The sequence below is a fragment of the Camponotus vicinus genome, unplaced genomic scaffold (assembly GCF_025532165.1).
Source record: "Camponotus vicinus isolate PSW18456_S1 unplaced genomic scaffold, iyCamVici1.0 SCAF_1, whole genome shotgun sequence".
Taxonomy (NCBI): domain Eukaryota; kingdom Metazoa; phylum Arthropoda; class Insecta; order Hymenoptera; family Formicidae; genus Camponotus; species Camponotus vicinus.
The window spans coordinates 11154081-11172472 of NW_028141945.1; the positions used below are offsets into that span (position 1 = coordinate 11154081).

General features: G+C 36.8%; 3 long non-coding RNA genes across 12 annotated transcripts in view; 2 read left to right on the forward strand and 1 right to left on the reverse strand.

Annotated features, from left to right (window-relative positions):
* The window catches only part of LOC145974398 (uncharacterized), a 203879-nt gene that overhangs the window by 138815 nt on the left and 46672 nt on the right, over positions 1 to 18392 (forward strand). For 2 of the 8 annotated variants that reach the window (XR_014439657.1, XR_014439661.1), the window contains exon 1: positions 16046 to 16226. The exons of the other annotated variants lie outside the window; for them this stretch is intronic. This is a non-coding gene — a long non-coding RNA (uncharacterized LOC145974398). Of the gene's footprint in view, positions 1 to 16045; positions 16227 to 18392 lie in introns of those variants that run through there. 8 annotated transcript variants of the gene reach the window in all.
* LOC145974447 (uncharacterized) overlaps positions 1 to 18392 on the reverse strand; it is a 112891-nt gene that overhangs the window by 20757 nt on the left and 73742 nt on the right. Inside the window, exon 4 of one of the 2 annotated variants that reach the window (XR_014439689.1) lies at positions 17504 to 18038. The exons of the other annotated variant lie outside the window; for it this stretch is intronic. This is a non-coding gene — a long non-coding RNA (uncharacterized LOC145974447). Of the gene's footprint in view, positions 1 to 17503; positions 18039 to 18392 lie in introns of those variants that run through there. 2 annotated transcript variants of the gene reach the window in all.
* On the forward strand, positions 4161 to 5459 carry LOC145970057 (uncharacterized). 2 transcript variants are annotated; one of them, XR_014438312.1, is made up of 2 exons: positions 4161 to 4772; positions 4911 to 5459. It is a non-coding gene; the product is annotated as an uncharacterized LOC145970057 (long non-coding RNA). The 2 variants fall into 2 exon arrangements; XR_014438310.1 differs by having other exon boundaries at positions 4161 to 4763.

The window sequence follows — 18392 nt, forward strand, 5'->3', positions numbered from 1 at the left end:
AGGAATGTAAATCATTTATTTAATATATCAAAAACACACGAGATCCGTCAATAAAAACTGCAAATATTTCCACCGACCAAAAGCACGGAAGTAAAGGAGAGAACCCAAAGGGAAAGAAGGACCGTCGATTCGTACGAAACATCGATAACTCTCGTTATCGATCGTCCCACCGAATGCAGTTTTATAAGTCTTTTTTAGATTACGCGACCCCTTTCCTCGCCGCGGTGCGCCTCGAATGCATCCTCCCGTTCTGCCCCCGCGATTTATCAATCTCATCCCTCTCTCTCTCTCTCTTTCTCCTCTCGTCCTTCGCGCTCCCCGCCTCCGCGGTTCTAACGCAGTTTTGCAATTTCAACCTCATTTTTGCGCATCGCTATCGCACCGAGCAAACAGCGATAATGCGAGCCGACTTTATCAGACTTCGGCGCTTATCGGCGAGCGCTTATTTTTTCAGGCCACTCTGGCATTTTCGCAAGAATCCGCGCGTTGCACCGCACCTTTGTAAGATCACGCGCAAAATCGCGAAAGAGCTGTCGCAACCTTCTTCCCATCTCTCTCCCTCTTTCTCTCTCGTAGTACGAGTTCAATGCTTCTCTTCCAACGTCATCTTGTTACATATTGCTCGGATCCACATTCAAGGCCGAATTAAATGGCACCGACCGATAGGCTTATCCGAAGGCTCCAAATGTCATTTAACTTTTAATTTTTTTCTCTTTCAAAATATATAAAATGTTTTTTTTTAAATTCAATTTGTGATGTTGCAAATTTGAACGTTCACGACAATTTAGTTAATTTTAGAATAAACACGATGGCAGTGGTGGACGTTTAATTTACATCGATCACGAGCTATTCACAAGAATATTCGTAAGATTAAACTGGGATCACACTATTACTGTAGTGCGAGCACCGCCGTTCGTCAACAGGTGGTCCCTGATAATATGCACAAATCGATTTTACTAAAACGTGACATAACGAACTTGTACGATTCTATTCCATTTGCATCGAAGCCGACAGGTCGGTGTAAATTAGAATTTTACATCAATAACCATGTGCGCCGTCTCGATCACATGATTTGCATCATTTTCGCTATTGCCTTAACATCGGATTACAATTATCTCGTTTCCGGCGAATCCACAAATAGAGGAATCTTATCCGCAGTCTTATCGGAACTAGAGAAGAACATGCTTTTATTTTACGCCTGCACAAAGAGGCCGTCGGTGGCGACTGGTAAAAGCAACAACGTGTTGCACCTGTAGCAACGGTGGTTTTCACTTTGAACGCCGTTCCGATGAAAATCGTCGAATTACGCGACCGTTTCTCCCGACTTCTGGCTTAACGACGAGCTTGGCGATTAGATTTCTACTAGAAAATGTTGCATTATGCCAATTTGTCGCGCCTCCTTTCTTAACGAGAGATTTTCTCGAAGGCGCCGAGAAATTTTCACACATGTGATCGTCTCTAGCACATTCGTCGGTGTCTCTTTCATTTTAACGAGCCTTATAAAACATAACATATGCAGAAAGAGAAAGAGAGAGAGAGAGAGGAAAACGCATTTCTCAGGCAGCCATCGTGATTATTACATCGACCCAACAACCTAGTAATGTCAGACGTTTGTACTTCGTATAAAGACGCAAACGAGCATTTACGAGTGAAAGTAGCCTTAAGAATCTCCGTGTTTTTGAGGATCTGCTACGCCGCTAATCTGAACCTACCTAGTCTAACTTGAAATTTCGTGCTCTCTCGCGAAATCGCTTACCTGCTTTACTGGGTCGTGCGTATCCTCCTCCGTAATGACGCGTATTTATGTGTCGTAAGCCGCTAAAAAAAGTTACGCACTGTTCCTGCGATGCTATTTCTGTGCGCTCTCTGCATCAGCTTTTTATTATTTCCATCACTGATGTAATTTGAGCTTCTCGGTTTGAAACGTTGGTTTTTTTTCCCTTTCTCTCTCGTATATATTGACATTACGACGCGATTATCGTCAGGTTGCATTAATAGGCGCGAGAATGGATGATGAAAAATGCATAGAGTGTTTGTGTATACAAGAGTAACAGTCACATTGATACTATCTGACATTTAGTTCAATCAATCCGTTCTTGCGCGAATTAGGGGCTGCAATATACTGAACGAATATTGAAACAATATAATACAAATAGCGAACGGGAGGATAGACGGTAGAAATACATAAAAGGGCAACGGGAGATTTGATCTCGCTCGCGTATTGAGTTTTGTTTCAAAAGTTCAGTCAGAGTTTCTAGAGTGTTTTATTAATCATCCAGCTTCGCGGATAATCTATACTAGTTCGACTTGTGATCAGGAAAGATACGAATAAATTTTGTGCCGGGACGTGAAAAATGACGCAAATTAAATTTGCAAATTAATTTGTTCGTACGATAAAATTATTTTCAATACACATAAGATGTATAGTTTAAATGAAATTTCAACAAAATTCGATTAATATTTCTACAGCTTTTACATCTCTTAATATTTTAATATTTTAGTATGTATATATATATATATATATATATATATATATATATATATATACACATACTAAAATATTAAAATATTAAGAGATGTAAAAGGTGTAGAAATATTAATCGAATTTTGTTGAAATTTCATTTAAAAACTATACATTATATATATATATATAATTATATGTGTGAATAATATGTGTATAATATTTAAAAATAATTAACAAAAATTTTAAACTCTAAATTAAATCATACACAGTAAAAAATTATGCGTCCATATGTTAACATTTTCTTGTGTTACCACGTTTTGATTAGTACTTTATAATGTAAAATTAACATACAACTTATATGTCATTATTTTTATAACGTTTTCATGTGTTACATTTATGCCAACTTTATAACTTAACACTTTGTATATGTTTCTTAGAAATGGAATATTATTTTGAATATTTTTACATGATTATTTTAAACTATCATGTCTCAAAGTTAGTTTAACATTCTAAGAAAAGTTAAAGTAAATCTTCAAATAATCTTGAACTTTGACATACAAAATAATCAAATTTACTAAAATTAAATGTTTCTATTACAAATACTTTAAATCAAAATAATCACTATTATATGTTAATGTCCTCAACAATTCTTACGAGTTATTGTAACTATTTTTTCATGTAATTTTTAATTAATTTATATGTTATTTTTACATACAGTCACAAGTATTATACTTAAAGTCACAAGTATTGTGTCAATTATTTAACATTTTTAGTTTGACAATAAGTAACATACGACGAATGAGTTATTTTAACTTAAAATTTAGAGTGAACTTTCTGGGACATGTGAAAAATGTTATAATTAACATTTTATTTTTTACTGTGTAGTTATTAAAAATTTTAAATTCTAAAGACAAACAATGCATTTAAAATTATTGACATTTATATACCGATGCAATATACCTAGCTGCATTATCAGCCTTTGCATTAAAACGGATAAGCTCTTTATCTTGTCGCAAGAATTGATATCGTTCAATTCACGTGTTATAGATGCAACGCTTAGTTGAGAAAATTCTTGCATCACGAATTAATTTGATCATCGTAACAAGGGTATGAAAAATCACACCTTGATGGAAACATTTGATTATAAGCATCTTTTCGCATTATTTACGAACAATGCATTCTAACGTTCTCGAATTAAACGGGGAAGATAACGTGGTCAAGGAAATACACGTGCGCCTTGTCAATCCCCGAGGAGGCGCACGTGTCCATAAACACAGCAATCGAATTATGTTAATTAATCGTGCCTCCCTCGCGGTCTCGCAAAGAGTCCTCTCGATCTCGAGCGACGCGCAATTTTTTTCTTTCTCGTGGTCTCCCTCGCCGTCGTTCTTCTCCTCCACCGGAGCAAATCGCTACGTCCCTGCGGACACCGCTGATCTCATGAAAACTTAGGTTTTACGTAATAAGATGGACGCGCCAGTTTCCGTGTGCCTTTCACGCGGCAAGGCCGCCGAAGCACGTCGAGTCGTCGCCGTGGGATCGTAAGGGCGCGTGTAAGTGCCCCTTAGATGTGTGTGCGTGCGTGAAATGTCGCACACGTAGATGGTCTCAGTGTTTCCCAACGATCACTAGTAATCTTGAAGAATCCAAAATTTTCCGTTTATCGGGGCGACGATAAGAACGCAACGCCAATATGTACAGAATGTACGGAGCGAGAGAGCAAGAACAATGCGCGATTTCGCGGAAAATCGATAGGTATGAGTCAGAATTGCGCAAATCGCGCGCCAGGGATAACGATCGCCGGTCGTGACGATCGTATTATACATATAGATATATCTGCTAATAATCGTTGTCGTGTTTACCCCGCGAGAATAATAACTCGTTCCGTAAGAACGACTGCAAGCTCGATACCGTTACGCGAAAGTGATTCCGCTATTGCATTAGTGAGTCGCAGAAGTGTTACAGATCGCGAATCAGTATTTCATTGTTGCGTGTCTTGACACGCCAAATGACACTGTCCGATTTTTATCTCGTATTGACATTGGACAGCGCTTAGCGCTGGATATGCAACAGGAAACGCGGATTATGTAGGGGCAATTGTTGTCACGAGACGAGTGGAAATGAAATATTAACGAAACATACTACGACAAATCAAAAGTGTACTTATTCACGGATTGAAAATTCACCTTGGACATTCGCCAAAAAGGCATTAGGAAACTCTGGCAGCAACTGTTCTCGCCGATCCTGTTGACTCCGCGAGCGGAGACCATGAACCGATCGTGGGAGCCTGGGACTGAATGTTAGACATGTACCAAAGCTGAGAAATACCAGTTTTCTCTCTCTCTCTCTTTCTCTTTCGTCTTTTTCTTCCTTTTCGTCCTCTTTTTCTCTATATTTCACTCCGTCTATAACTACTTTACTCATTTTTATTTATTCCCATCTCCAGACTCTCGCCTGTCGGCACCGATAGTCGCGTTTTAAGATCGAACTGCGAAGCCTCTTACTTTCATATCGATGCACCCTACTCGCCCGTGCCTGGCACCTGGCGAACCGATTACACAGATCGGATTGTACGATGGAAGCGGCCACGTGCTCGGAAACGCGACTGGGAATCGGAATGTCGCTCGTTGCATCTCGATTCGATCCTCCGAATTGCATCGTTCTGGACCTTGTGGTCTGGACCCTCAGGATAATACAAGAAAAAGCGCATCTACGAGAAATGTATACGATATCTCCTTCCGATTAATTCTCTTTTGAAAATTGTAATCGTTTATTGCAACACGAGGAGAGGAGAGGTGTCTTGAAAATTGAGGCCGAGAGGCCTCCCCATAAATTTTGAGATTTTCTGACAGAAAACAAATATCATTTGTAAGATACGTGTTGTGACATTTGCCGCACATGTGTGATTCGCGATATTTAATAATTTTATACGGCCATGACATCCTCTCTCCTCCCATTATATTATCGCCTGGCACAAATACATGGGAAAATCTAATATCGCGTGCATGCTTCTTTATCCCGCGATATCATTCTACCGAGACGAATGTCCTTTCTTTCCATCTGTCTCTCCTTTGACGATATATCTTTTATACATAAATTATCGATATCTTTTACAACATTTACATGTACTTCTTCAACCATAGAGTCAACAGCTGAGTTGTAATTTTAATCTGACGGATGGAGGAAACACAAAATTCAAATTCTAAAGGGATTATTCGGCCACTTTCGCCCTCGTCGAAGGATATGTGCGTATCATAGCGCGACATTAAAGTCGTAAATGTAGGGTAGAAATTTATTGCAATCGTCGTTGCTTTGCTAATGGCGCGGTGCAAGCGATACGGCGATTTCACGATCGGGACTTTGTCCCGTCGATCTTTCGTATCATTAATTTACAACACGTTGCGCTTAATGCGCGAGATGTAGAAATCGCGCGGCGTCTCTCAAACTTATACGCTATACGCGCAGACACGTGTACGTACGTGGGATATAAGGCATCGCGTATTGCGCTCGCTCGCTCGCTCGCTCGCGACAGTGCGATTTATTCATAGCGGAAAGGTTAATCGCGAGCGCGCGGGATCGTGCGTTTGCTTGACCCTTGACATCTGTGTTTCGTCGCAGTAGTACCTACATCGTTATAAACGACTCGAAAGTTTTCGATTAATGTCACAGTGCGACTGCACCGTAAATTAGCTGCTCCAGCGCTAGAGCATCAAATTTAAAAGTCCTACGAAATGGCAAATCGGATTATATACGATATTCTCTCATTTTCAAAATTAATAATAAAATTAATAATAATAATAATACATGATAATAATAATGGTAATAATAATAATAATAATAATAATAATAATGATAATAATAATGATAATAATAATAATAATAATAATAATGATGATATATGATAACAAATGATGATAATAATAATATATAATAAATAATAATAATACATAATGTCTCACGGACGACTTCCGCTTAAATCGCCGTCGGATAGACGAAGTCGGGATCAGAGTCCGGTCGTCGTAAAAAAAAAAAGCGAGAGCGTGTGTGAATGTGAAGAAAGAATAAGTGTTTATTATAAATCGTACAATGTGTGTGTGTGTGTGTGTGTTTTACAATGTGAGTGTATGTGTGTTGCACGTGGTGTTGTACGGTTTCGCTGGGCGAAGAATATGCTAGGAATATATGCGTGGTTGTGTCGCACGGTGATTCCGTGGATCGGCTGGTTATTTCGGAATAGGTATTTTCTTATAAATACAGAAATAATTCCCGGTATAGATAGGGGATTTCCGGGAGCGCCGTGCCGACGAGAGTACTCGTCCGAGGTAGCTCTCCTCTCTACCTCGAGATTTAATGCACCGGCGTTAGGCGGTCGGATGTTGGACCGATTATCGAGATCCCTCGATCGAACCGGAGTGCGCTCGGGTTCGTTCATACGGTCAGAAAAAGTGTCTGGATGGATTAAGTCGAATCAAGTATCGAGAGAGCTCGAAGGAGGAAGAGTTCGCTCTACCTCCGTGACTTGAAGCTGGGCTAACTTTCTAGGAGCGGTCTAGGTTTCCTCGGTATGCTTTACTTGCGTGAGCGGACTAGGAAAAGGTGATTAGTTATCCCGTTGCGGCCTTTTTATACCGCCTTTTAATTGCCCGCGCCGGCGCGCGGCGGTATTACCCCTTCCGAACGGGTTTCGGGAAACGGTGCGGTTGGGCCCGTTCGGAGGGGTTCGAGAGGTGCGCCGAACGCGGGTTTTCGCCGGTCGGCGGTTCAGGCCGCATCGGTTACGCACAGCGGTGTTCGGCTAATTTTTAGCCTTAACGGCTTAAAGCCGTTCGAAGATAATTTTAAAAAATTGTGGGCGCACCGCGCCCCTGCCTATGCCCGGCGGGTGTTCTGCCGGGCGGCAGCTTCCGGCGGATCGCATGCCGGGAATACGATGCATCTCAGGGGGTGCACGGGGTGCATCGTTACAATAATAATAAATAATAGTAAATAATATATATAAATAACAATAAATGAATTTTTTTCCGCGGATTTATCTCTGTCAAGGCGGGATTTCTACGATTTATACGCTAGATCAAGGTAGAGCGGGGCGTATGCAGATTCCACGAACATTCTCAGGCTACCTTGAAGGATCTTTGCACCAGAGAAAACTCGATTCCTTGACTTTTCGTCGAGCCCCTGATTCCTTCGTGAACGAACGCCTCTTACTTTCGTGCCGATCGCACGGCACCGGCGTTTCCATTCACGTTTCCATTCACCGGCCGTCGGATTTACAACGTTAACTCTTTCATCGGCGATTACGCTATCATAACACTCGTCGCTGACGTCGCTTTAGCATCGCGTCGTTCAAGAGAACCTCGGTCGTTGGTCGTTTCCTCTCGAAATATTTTCGTCGAAATTCAAAAAAGGATATTTACACAGTAAAAAATTGTGCGCCCATATATTAAAATTTTCTTGTGTTACCACGTTTTCATTAGTACTTTAATATAAAATTAACATACAACTTATATGTTATTATTTTTATAACGTTTTCATGTGTTACATTTATGTCAACTTTATAACTTGACACTTTGTATATGTCTCTTAGAAATGGAATATTATTTTGAATATTTTTAACATAATCATTTTAAACAATCAACATGTCTCAAAGTCAGTTTAACATTCTAAGAAAGGTTAAAGTGAATCTTCAAATAACCTTGAACTTTTACATACAAAATAATCAAATTTACTAAAATCAAATGTTTCTATTACAAATAATTTAAGTCAAAATAATTACTATTATATGTTAATGTCCTCAACATTTCTTACGAGTTATTGTAACTATTTTTTCATGTAATTTTTAATTAATTTATATGTTATTTTTACATTACACTTAAAGTCACAAGTATTGTGTCAATTATTTAACATTTTTAGTTTGTCAATAAGTAACATACGACGAATGAGTTATTTTAACTTAAAATTTAGAGTGGACTTTCTGGGACATGTGAAAAATGTTATAATTAACATTTTATTTTTTATTGTGTAATATGAAAAATATTGGTAAGTTAAATGGATACAATGAATCATAAGTCCTTTGAAAATAATTAATAATATAATAATTTATATAAAAATTTTTAAATATTATATAATTTACCGTTTACAGAAATCAATTTGAGAATATGGAGTAAATTTGCTTTAATCATAAACTTGCAATTTGTCATTCATTATATATTCCTTGGAAAAATGTAATTGATTTTTTTGGTCAATTCAAGTATTAACAGAAATGTCATATTACATCCTCAGTTTATCAAATAAGAGCGAACGCTTCTTTTTCCGATCGTTCGAAGGCTTAAGTTTTTACATCTCTAATTGAATTGGCTCTTCGATTTTGTTCATCCGCTATTACAATTATCCGCTCTTCGAGGATGTGATGTGTGTGTGTATTCATCAAGCAAACTCGGCCGCCATTGAGCGTCAATATCCCACGAGATAGACAAAGATAGACATAGATAGGCGTCGTCCCGCCCGCGTTTCGGATTATCTCGACAGAGACCTTTCTCTCTCTCGATCGAGCACCATGATCATGGTGATCTTTACGATCGATCGCGAGGAATGCCGGTTGTAAATCGAATGCGCAAACTTTACGAGCATTCAATGGCACATACATGATTGCTTCGAGCTTTTCCGCGAAAATCCGCGCGCCGGAAAAAAGCGGGCCATCTCTCGTATCCACAAATCGCTTAATCAACTATCGGCAAGACGATTCGTCATCGGACTCGCTAACGAAGAGGATATAGATATTTCGTGGATCTCGTTTCAGAAAAAAGTCAATCGCACGATTTCACGGTAATAATTATAAAGATATTTGCATAGATAAGTGATCGGGGAATTTAATTGAAATCTAATCGGATTTTTCTAAAGAATCATAATTTCGGTTGGAAATTCAAACATTTAAAAGTGTAATGTTAGTGTAAACCAAATAAATATTATTTGCTTTAATATATTTTTTCAAAATTTCCTTCCGATTTTCATTTGACATTACAATTAAGCCAAATATTCGAAACATTTTGATCAAGTAAAAATTTACAATGAGCTAATTAATCGATTATCGAATTTTTATCGAAGCTCTCGATTAATTAAATAAATTAAAAAATCAATTAAATATTCTGAATCTTCTATATTTAATTAATGTTATAATATGATGTATCTATTTGAGATAAATTTGGACAATTTTATTAGAATCTATGCTGTATCTGGGAAAAATTTGGGAAATTTCTAATAGAGAGGATTTTTATTTGATTCTACAAATGGGGGAAAGTTTTTTGTTATTGTTAATCATGCACAGTGAAATATAAAATGTTAATTTTAACAATTTTCACATGTCCCAAAAAGTCCACTCTAAATTTTAAAGTTAAAATAACTCATTCGTCGTATGTTACTTATTGACAAACTAAAAATGTTAAATAATTGATACGATACTTTACATTTATCTATGTTATTGTGACTTTAAGTGTAATGTAAAAGTAACATACAAATTAATTAAAAATTACATGAAAAAATAGTTACAATAATTCATAAGAATTATTGTAGGACATTAACATGTAATAGTAATAAAATTTTAACTTAAATTATTTGTAATAGAAACATTTTATTTTAGTAAATTTAATTATTTTGTATATCAAAGATCGAGATTATTTGGAGATTTACTTTAACTTTTCTTAGAATGTTAAACTGACTTTGAGACATGTTGATTGTTTAAAATGATTGTGTTAAAAATACTTAAAATAATATTCCATTTTTAAGAGACATATACAAAGTATTAAGTTATGAAATTGACATAAATGCGACACATGAAAACGTTATAAAAATAATAACATATAAGTTGTATGTTAATTTTACGTTAAAGTACTAATCAAAACGTGACAACACAAGAAAATTTTAACATATGGACGCACAATTTTTTACTGTGTGCTCATCAATTGTAAATCATAATTATATAAAATCTGATATGATTTGAACAGACCAGTGTTTGTACAACATAATAATAAGAATGAGTGATTATTTTCATGTATTGGATTTTTCACACATATATTTTTGCGAAATCTCTGCATTGTTTAAATGATACAAATGATAATACATTTTGGAGACAATTTGATGGATTCTATTTCAAGGACGAAGAATTGCAGTAAGCCCAGGTAAACGATCTCGTGTTACGCGCTCACGCGCGCAAATCGCCCGATAAACTATCGGTAGCAGGCAGGCGGATGATGATAGCGCTGGTCGGAATCACGCGTATATCCGAGTATCATTCCGTCAACGGAATTTACGCGCACAACCCTTTCGCGAACGTTACTTACCCTGCGTATCGATGGATCGATCGCAGAATAGAGGGAACTGATATTTCCTGCGATACTGCGATCGAGATATTCCTCGGTTGGACGCACGTTAATGGATTGACGACGGGCTAATTCACCCGTGTCTATCGTGTAGATTAGCTCGGTTTTGCCGAAACCGATCTGTCCTGGCCGACCGATGCCAAAACGGCGCGCATTCGCTTTATTATCTGAGATAGCGATCTTTGGAAACACGGTAATGGTGAGTGTTAAGTTACTAGTAATTACGAGAATGGATTAGGTACCGAGAGAGGCTTGACAGCGTATGATCGAGCTTTCCACAAGCATCTCGATGAATAAGCTAGATCAAACACTGATGAAATATTCTTGCAGTCTTTTAGTATTATTTTGAGAAATAATGTTATTATATATTTAGGCAAAGTTTTGTTAATCATTTTGATGCCAGGAAACTTGCTAGGGACTTGTATAGAGTACTATCTTGTTCAGTTGTTTAATTATAATTTATTTTATAATAATATTTTTTATATTTAATTTTTGTTGGCTACTGAATTTATTCGCTAAATATTGTTTTTATTATCAAAAGTTATTTTTTTGTCAATCATTTTATATAATTTATTGCATAAGCATCTACTGATGTGTCTCTTTTATTTTTATTGTATAGAAAAGAGATTTCTTTTTTAATAAATAAATAAATAAATTATTTATCTCTCAAGAATAAATATTCTCTTTGATAAAAGAAAAATACTTTCGATATAATTCAATATTTCTATTTATTGTTGTCGATGAAGAATCCTATTCAAAATATTCACACGTGGCGTGCGTGACATTTGCTCGAGCAGATTAACAGAGTTACAGCGGAAGAGCGTGAAAAGCTCGATTTATCTTTTACAGGCGACAAAATGAATTCTGTGCCGTTGCTTGAAATAATTATTAAGACGTGTTTTGTACACGTTAATCTAATCAATGGTTATTTAATTTGCGTACAAGACGCTTATCGAAGCAAACGACGGTACCTTTCTATGCTGTCCTGTCCCGGATATATAAACATGATGCATGATGACACACTGTGCGTTGCGTAGGAAAAGGAAAAAACAAAAATTCGCGAAGCAATATATCGTGGGCGAAAATTGTACGCGAAAATAGCCGCCTTCTCGTCGCCTTGCGATTTTCTCGCTCGGAGATAACGCGGTTTGCACGCGACAACACGGGTCACCGGCCTCCGCGAGGTGGTGTACTCGTTATTTACCGGCCAGAAATCTCCCTATTTCGTTCTCCCGCTCTGCGAGAGAACAACGGGAGGGGACTTGAATTATCATCGATACGACTACTACGCATTTATTCGTCGGACGATACGATCCGACACGTGTCTCTGTAAAAAACGAGATAATGAAGCATAAGAAATATAAAAATTAGATATAAGAAATAAGATGATATAAGTGAAGACCGGAGATTTATTATATTTTATTATATTTATGCGAAAAATTTGTATATTTTTACATGCAATTTTTTTCATGCGCGCGATTTATTACATTTTTTATACAGGATCTCCGAATTTAAATGTCAAAATTTTAAGAACGAGTGGAGAATCGATAAAGTAAGAAAAAAATCCTTTAGAGATTTGCTCGTCTCTGCTTCGTTTTGAAGTAAATCGCAAAAAAAGAACAAGAAAAAGCTCTCTTATCTTTTTTTTCTCTCATATTTATTTATTCACTGTTGTCACTTTTTTAATGCACAACACAAACAAATTATAAAGTAAACAAAATATAATAATCCCGCATTGTGCATTTATTTACAATCTTCCAATTTTACTTCAGGAGGATTTTATTTCACTCTCCATTCTTAATTTTATGTTTTACACTTTTATCTCATGATATTTTTCGATAAATTTAATGATTTTAATATTATTTTTTTAGTGACGAACAAAATCTCTATTTTTTTTCTTAATTTTTATCGATCCCTCACGTTCCCGAAATTTTGACATTTAAAAATTTTCCTATATAATAACAATAATTAAACATGTAATGAATATATATTTAGCTAATATATGCTATCACAGCAGTATTATCTTAATAATTATTATTACCTTCGATTTATGCAAGAATAAACTCACACGTAAAAGAGTAAAACGAAGAATCCCTCAATTATTCCAACATTTCAAACGTGTTTCAGAAGCAGAAAAGAAGTAAAACAGCCGCTCAATTTCAACGTTCAATATCTTAAAGTATATAAAATCGACTTGCAGGATAAACCGAACAAAAAATATTTATCGGGAGATCCGATTTTCATTAAGGGAACGTTTTCATTTCTCAAATGGGGGGAAGGTAGAAAATGTGGATAGAAATTTATCTGCAGCAGCGAAATGGTATCGCCATCGGGCATTTTGCCTCGTCCTGTATCGAGTACAAGGGAACCCTTGTGCCGGGCATACGATGGAGAAACGTGGACGAGGAGAGGAAACTAAGCGAAAGGAGAGAGGGAATCATAAACGGTGCGTTGTGCTGGTAACCCGCATGGCCATCGAGCAAGTTAGGTTTTGGTCAGAAATTTATAAGAGGTTCTGTTCATCATGCGATCGAAGTTATTAGATCTAATGCATACATTTTACTTCTAATGCAAGAGATATTAGAGACAGCAAATCCACATATTCCGCTTTCATGATCTGTGCTATAATCATTAAAGTATCTTTCATGCGTAAAAATTTAAAAATAATTTACTTGGATATTTTTGTTTCAAAATTAACATTATAAATACTATTTTATATGCTATATATTTATTCCTGAAAATAATGCGCAATTTAAAATATAACGCAACATTGCACTTTTAACTGAAAATTGAAGAAAATTGGAGAAGCACACTCGCATGGCCATCGAGCAAGTTAGGTTTTGGTCAGAAATTTATAAGAGGTTCTGTTCATCATGCGATCGAAGTTATTAGATCTAATGCATACATTTTATTTCTAATGCAAGAGATATTAGAGACAGCAAATCCACATATTCCGCTTTCATGATCTGTGCTATAATCATTAAAGTATCTTTTATGCGTAAAAATTTAAAAATAATTTACTTGGATATTTTTGTTTCAAAATTAACATTATAAATACTAATTTTATATGCTATATATTTATTCCTGAAAATGATGCGCAATTTAAAATATAACGCAACATTGCACTTTTAACTGAAAATTGTAGAAAATTGGAGAAGCACACTCGCATGGCCATCGAGCAAGTTAGGTTTTGGTGAGAAATTTATAAGAGGTTCTGTTCATCATGCGATCGAAGTTATTAGATCTAATGCGTACATTTTATTTCTAATGCAAGAGATATTAGAGACAGCAAATCCACATATTCCGCTTTCATCATCTGTGCTATAATCATTAAAGTATCTTTCATGCGTAAAAATTTAAAAATAATTTACTTGGATATTTTTGTTTCAAAATTAACATTATAAATACTATTTTATATGCTATATATTTATTCCTGAAAATAATGCGCAATTTAAAATATAACGCAACATTACACTTTTAACTGAGAATCGAAGAAAATTGGAGAATACGAGTTTCGCTTTAGTCGGAATTCTATCGATAGGAGAGGTCGAGAAAAATGTGACTTGCTCGCACCCGAAACACGATAATGCATTTGCACGCTAATTAACGTCCGAGATAAGAGGAAATTGCGGCGGAATTAGTTACATCGTTGGTCGATTTCGCATGTCTTTCTATGTCAGCGATAAGTATTTCTAAGCAACCTACAGACCATTTTCTTCTTTACGAACGCAATTACATACGCAACAATTTCTAGTTAATAATAAATTATTCGAAAAGATTTGGTTTACGATGCTTTTTCATTAAAAAAAATTGAATTATTTTTAAATGCCATAAAGAATCCTTATCGCTTCTATTCATTATAAATTATCAATAGCTCGATTTTTACGCGCACTTTCATCATTATAAAGGGAAAAAGATAATAAATTATCATATAATAATTGTGTATATTTATAGTAACGATAGAAAATTTGCAGGAATTCGCGCGTCTTATCTGCAAAAAATTACTGACAATGCCCGTTGCACTATCATTTCCATCATGTTAGATTAGACGAGCGGCTTAATGCGCGTTTGCAATTTTTAAGCGAGGCTCTTTTTCAACGACAATGACAGTTGGAAGTCGCAAACGTCTTGCTTTCCGCAAAAATAAGCCGCTCGAGCCTTTTCAAACGATAAAGCGGACCTCGCAAACAAACTCGTTCAAGGCCGGCACCGTTCGAGTGCGCTTCAAATATTTTTTCGCGCGACTCGCGTAACCCTGAGGATCACGCACGTCGGATGACCATCAGCTGGAGGAGCGCGCGACTGGACGGATAAAAAGGGATGGATCTCGAACGGGTTCGACGATCGTTGCACCAGCAAGCGTACGATTCTTATGGGCACGTACGGGTTTTGTCGAGCGCGAAAATGGCCTCGCGTTGTGTAAAAGAGTTAGATGCTTTAATGCCGTTTTTAATTCGATTTTACGCAAAAAATTTCGCAAAATTCGTTTCCTTGTAAAAAGAAAGAAAAAAAAAAAGAAACACAGTAGAATAGAAATAATTGAAAAACAAGGCGAGTGCCTTGCATCGCTTCGATTCGTCCGGGAATATATCGTAAATGGTCGATTATTTTTCAGAGTACATCGATATACCGGCGTACGTGATATACCGGCGATCCTGCTGGAAGGCTCGTCCGTGTCGTTTTGCCGGAATGGAAACAGGTTTTACCACGTTGTATCTGGACCGATCGGCGATCCGAAGTGCCGGCGCGAAGCAAATTACTTCAATTATTATTAACGAAATTACTCGATCGCTCTTACGGAGAGAGAGAGAGAGAGAGAGAAAGAGAGAGGGGGGAGGGGGCAGTTTGACGGCTGAAAGAGAACATTGGTCGAGCGATAATGAACGACGGTATCGGCGCGATTTGCATGAGCCTGTATATTTTTCGCGTAGAGAGTGTCTACGGCAGCGAATTTTCGCGAGTGCGCCGCGAAAAGACGTTTTCACGATAACGTAATTATTGCGATAAGACTTATCTGACACGCGCGAACGCTACCCAACAGCGCTGCCAGATAAAGTGTTGTTTTCAACAAATTAATCTTTTTCCTTTGCGCTCCGGCTGCTCCGAGAAAAATTCCTATCTCGTCCAATCCTTTCCCCGCGTCCTCTCCCTTTCTTTCTCTCTCTCTCTCTCTCGCCGATTTCCAGACTCTCGATAGTATCATCGTGTGTCGCGACTTTGCTCGGATGTGCTGCCGATTGTGAGGCGTGAACGGCGCTTTGACTGGACATTAGAATGCCGTGTAAATGTCGCGCGTGAGTCATTTAAAGCCGTAAGAAACTGGAGGCTGGACGTGAATAAGAGTCATAATAATGGAATGCAATTCGTGAGCTTTCAATACGACTTTCAACGTAAGAGAAAAATCGCTAAACAATTTGCAAGGAAGATAATAGACGCGAATAATTCGTCAAGAAATATCTTTGCATGAGATATTAATTAATATTTTTTTATATAATTATTAAACGAATACTTGTCTTTTTTTTTAATATTTCGCGATACGTTTTAGCTTTATTGTCAGAAAAATTATCGCGTTTCTTTATCCTCCGGTTTACCCAACGGACGCAATTACCCTGTTCGACTTTCTATCAACATCGTGCAGCGGATGGGAGCGAGCAGGGGAAATAAATCGAATAAATCTGCATTTAACGTGTATCTCCTGGGCGAGCTTCTCGGTTACTCTGGAGGAAGCTTATTGTCGTACTGCATTAAATTAAATGCGTGTTGAATTTATTATGGACGTTCATTAAAACATGCCACAAATTACCCACCCTCGTTAAGAGCAAACAATCAATGCGAACCGAGCGAAGTATAAGAAAAACTATGCAACTATGCGGCTAGATTTCTTTCATTATATCACAAAAGCTAGTAGAATATATCAAGAATTTATACCTCTTTTTACTGCTAATAAGCATACAAATATCTAGGCATTAATGCAAAAATGCCTTAGAAAATCGATGTAATAAATACGAGAGCATTTATGTGAGATGCTCGTTGCAAACTTGCAGGTGATTAAGGTACACCTTTCCTAGCCAGCACAGCTTATTTGGCCTTTGAGAAAGAATAAAATCGTCGATGAAACCTTCTGGAATCTTATTAGACAATAAAAAATGGGCCAATTGGCGAACGTTGCTCCTGTTCTCCTGGACGATCCGCTTCGATTAGAGACACTTTAATAAGAATTTGGACACTGATGACTTTTGCGATTAATTAAAAAAGATTTTAAGAAAATGATAAAACTAATAAGAAGTTATATTTGGCGCCATTATTTAAAATATTTCGTGCTGTATTCAAGATATTAACAGAAAAAAGATTAAACAAAATATTTAATGGCAAATATTCAGAAATATTTAAATTAAAAGTTTGTTATAAAAATGAATACTAATACTTTTTCTTTTGTTTGATTAAATAAATTAGACAAACTTCTAAAAAGTATAAATTAAAGAAATTCTGAAAGATTTTTATATAAAATAATCGTTAATTTAGAAAATAAAATTATAAGAAAATTGCAAAGAAATATTTTAGCCGATATACAAATATTGAAACAGTTTATATGAATTAACGTGAAGTGAATTTAATAAATACAAAATTAATTTCACTTGGAAAATGCTATAATAGCGATCGCCATTTTCGTTCGCGTATCCAGTTCCTCATTAAAGGGTCTCTAGTTTCTAGCTCTAGTCTCTAGCTTCCGTTGTGCGACCGCTATCCCTCCGACACGGAAGAACATTATTCGAAGAAATTATCATCGGTATCACGATGATTCTTTCTCATAAAACCGCGGTTGCCCCCGCGCCACATTTCAGATTAACATTCCGCCTTCGGGGGCGCGCGGGGCGAATCAAGGCCTCACAATCGCTCGCCGTGCGTTTCCGGCGTAATCACGCACCCGTTTCCATAAATTACTTCGATTACAATATAATCCTCCGTCGGAGGGGGAGGGAGGACATTAACGGGATCGTTCTAGCCGGTAAATGGGAAATCGCGCGCGCGGAAAATCGCGTAAAATCGCGAGTCGGGTAACATCGCGTCTAATGCGACCGGCAGTTCAAGACTTTCTCATTGCAGGGTGCTTCTATTAGCGGTTCTCCCTCGATCCCGGACCCGTTCTCCCGCTGTCGAAGTGCACGCGCATGCATTGCCGATGGTAAAGCGTTATCTGCAATCTAAGCAAACAGGAACGGATGATAACTCGATGAAATTATCAAGCTAATATAATTTTTAGGGATCTGCGGCAAAGACGTAAATAAATAAATAAATAAATAAAAACATTTTTACGACATTTAATTTTAAATATATTCCTCAATATATTATGTATATATAAAATTATTTTGCAAGAATTTACAACTTGAAACCTCTAAGGATGATTATAAGAAATGCATAGGAATCAAAGAAATGGAATAAAAAAATCTTATTTCGCGAAACGTAATTTGTAAGGGAAATAAAATTCACAGATTTACCTAAATAAAATTATTCTGATAAAATAGGATAAAATTGACAGCTGTAAAAGTTTCTCTGTG